The following is a 3,777-nucleotide window of genomic DNA, read 5'->3' as shown; positions in this document are numbered from 1 at the left end:
CAGGGAGGTGCCTTGGGGAACCAAAGATGCATGGACAGACCCAGTACTCCCCCCCCCCCCCGCCCAAGACAGGAATGGGAATGAGAATAACAGCTGTCACATAGGATGCATTTGCCAGTGCTAAGTAGTATACAGATATTATCCAGCGTGTACTGCACGGTGTCCACCCTTGGGAGACAGTTGTTGGTAATAATGAAGAGTAAGAATGGGGTGCCTGGGTGGCTCAGTCGGTTAAGCGTCTGACTTCGGCTCAGGTCATGATCTTATGGTTGGTGGGTTCAAGCCTCGCATTGGGCTCTGTGCTGACACCTCAGAGCCTGGAGCCTGCTTTGGATTCTGTGTTTCCCTCTCTTCCCTCCCTCCCCTGCTCATGCTCTGATTCTCTCTGTCTCAATAATAAATGAAAACATTAAAGAATTTTTAAAAAATAATGAAGAATAAGGATCCTGAAGTTAAAGATTTTATTCTGGCTCTTCCATCCACTGGCTTAAACCTCCTTAGCTTTAGACTCTCTCTCTGTAAATGTATCTCATGGGGTTGTCGTAAGGATTTAAATTATTAAATACAAAGATACAGAAAAGGTGCTTGGAGCCCTGCCTGGCACATCATAAGCATTCAGTAAATGCTAGCTATGACCATTATTTCATGCAATACAACTACCTGATATGAAGTACTACTCTCTGTCTCACCAACATGAAAGCTGAGAGCTGGAGAGGCAGTCATTTGCCCAAAGTCTTACTGCCAGGAACAGAAGAGGTCCAAGTCCAAGTCCATGTGAGGCCAAATCCCACTTACTTTATTATTACAATCTAGAAAGGAAGAAAATGTGGGTAAATAACTTTTTCACAAGATAGAAAAGCAAATGATGATGTAAAGCACGGAATATTTTTTGTGACACACAGTAGATTCTCAATAAATGCTCCCAGATGAGGAGGAAGATGAAAAAATTTCTTAATGTTTATTTATTTTTGAGAGAGAGAGAGAATATGTGCATGTACACGTGGGGAAGGGGCAGAGAGAGTGGGGGACAGGGAATCTGAAGTGGGCTCCGTGCTGACAGCAGGGAGCCTAATGTGGGGTTCAAACTTGGGAACCATGAGATCATGATATGAGCCAAAGTTGGAGGCTTAAGCGCCCGAACCACTCAGGTGCTCCAAGTGCCATCCTGAAGTTTCAGAAGAAGGTGTTTGAGGGTGACAGAGGGAAGAGAAATCATTTCTGAACAAGGGAGTCGTTGGAACCTTTCATGACAACGGTGCCATTTGAGCAGCCTTAGCAGGTGGGTGTAAATTGGACACAGTGAGAAAAGAGAAAAAGGCTCCCCGTGACGAGGAAAGTAGAAGAGCAAAGTCACGAAGATGGGGACGTTCAGGCTGGGTTTGGAAAAAAATAGCGTCAAGTTCCATTTAGTGTGTGGCACATAAGAGGACATCACTGGGAATGATCTAGAAAGGAAGGAGACACATGGGCTTTGATAACTGAGGCTTTGACCAAACAACTGGCCCAGGCAGAGAGCCTTCTCACACTCCGGGAGTCTCCTGGAACTCACACTAGGAAGAGAACCACAGGAAGAATTTGGGGGCGTGGAATGGGATTTCTTTAATATTCAGGCATGAGTAACTTCCAGAACTCCTGCGCAATAGGACATATGTTTGAGATAGAGGTGAGGCAGGGCTGACAGCCAACACAAGTGCATGAATACAGGTTGTTAAAATATTAAAGTGTTTTGAACCTTGAGGACACTGTGCTAAGTGAAATAAACCAGTCACAAAAGGACAAATACTGTATGATTCCACTCCTATAAAATATCTAAAGTAACCAAAATCATATAAGTATAAAGCAGAAGGTTGCCAAGGGCTGAGGGGAGGGAGGGAGGGGAATTAGTGTTTAGTGGGTGTAGAGTTTCAGTTTTGCAAGATGAGAAAGTTCTAGAGATCTGTTATACAACAGTGAATAAACTTAACACTACTGAACTGTACTCTTTTTTTTAAATTTATTTTTAATGTTCATTTATTTTTGAGAGAGAGAGTCAGACCACAAGCGGGGGAGGGGCAGAGAGAGAGGGAGACACAGAATCTGAAGCAGGCTCCAGGCTCCGAGCTGTCAGCACAGAGCCCGACGTGGGGCTCAAACTCACAGACTGTGAGATCATGACCTGAGCCGAAGTCAAACATTTAACCAACTGAGCCACTCAGGCACCCCTGAATGTACTCTTAAAAAAAGGTTAATATGGTAAATTTAATGTTACATGTTTTTTATAGTAAAGTTAAAAAGAAAAAAAAAAGAATAACCCACCCCCAACCCCAAATATAATAAAAGTCCTTCCTTCCAGCTGGTAAGTGGTACTGCTCTGAGTCACTCAAGACCCCTTACCCTGGACCCCTGAACCTCCCTGACATGCTTTAAAAGGATTAATGTCTGGCACTCTTGAAAATCACCCTTGGTGTTGGGGGACTTGGCTCAAAGATGCTTTTGTACAACATTTTTCTTAAGATGAAAAAACAACAAAATTGCATCAGTCAATGGGGGAGGTGGGCGGGGTGGTTGTTGGAAAGTGTTGAAAGCCAGCACCCCCGACCACAGTACACTGGCCTCAGCTACTCCTCAGGGTGGGGTCCCTGCAAAGACAGTAAGCATTGCCTGGAACTCTCTTCCTGCTGAGTCATGAACCCGCCATGAGGCTGTGTGTGATTTCAGAGTCCGGAGGGACCGACCCTGTGAGAGTCCCTTCCTGAGCTCAGGGAGACCACGAGGGACCACATGGGGACATAGGGCACTGCCACCACACAGGCACACACAACTGTTCGTTTGCCTTGTGGGCTCCCAGTTTTCCTGATGCTCCCAGCATCGAATATTCCAGATCCCTCCATTAGTTTGGCAATGCTGTGGAAGGTGCCAGAAAAAACAATTGCTTCTTGGCAGCTTCAGCTCAGTCATTTCTCTTCCTAATGAACCAGCGGATGCTTAACTGACGCCCCTGATACTGTTTCTTTAATAAAAGTCAGGGCCTGCCACACAGATACCCTTAACTCATTCACCCTGGGGGATGGCCGCTACCAGAAGCTTTTCCAAGGGGCCTCTCCCAGGAAAGGAGAGACCCCGAATGGCACTGAGGACTGAAACAAGGGAGAAAGGCACAAGAAATGGAGGGGGGGGGTCCTTACTGGCCATCAGCCGTCAGCCATCCACACGCAGTGGGTCCTGCCTACTTGTCCCGAGTGGGATCCTAGGGAAACATTTCCATCTTAGCCATTCGAGTCCGCCTGCTGAGGCGGCAGACACTTCCCGCTCTGACCACTGCCGGCCTGACGCTCACCCCCGAGTCCAGTGATTGTTAGAATGATGTCATCCCGCCACTTTCCATTCCCTCCCTCCCCGCCTTTTCTCCAGAAGGCCTGCCAAGCCTCAAGCCCACTGTGCTGACAGAGGATTTGGCTCAGCCCATCCTAGGCATCACCAGGGTTGGCCTGGCCACTCTGCTAAGCCTGGTCACCCCAGGATGGCCCTGGATTCAGCTTGTCATGACTGGAAGGGGGCCTGACCTGTATGTAGAACTCTTACTGAGCTGTGTGAAGAGAATGCCTAATTTTTTAAAAATATTTATTTACTTTTGAGAGAGAGAGAAAGAGAGAGCAAACACACATGAGAGGAGGAGGGGCAGAGAGAGAGGGGGAGAGAGAGAATCCCCAGCATGCTCTGTGCAGTCGCAGAGCCTGATGTGGGCCTTGAACTCACAAACCTCAAGATCATGACCTGAGCGTAAGTCAGATGCTTGAC

Source organism: Suricata suricatta, chromosome 9 (assembly GCF_006229205.1).
Source record: "Suricata suricatta isolate VVHF042 chromosome 9, meerkat_22Aug2017_6uvM2_HiC, whole genome shotgun sequence".
NCBI lineage: Eukaryota > Metazoa > Chordata > Mammalia > Carnivora > Herpestidae > Suricata > Suricata suricatta.
This window is presented reverse-complemented; position numbering follows the sequence as displayed.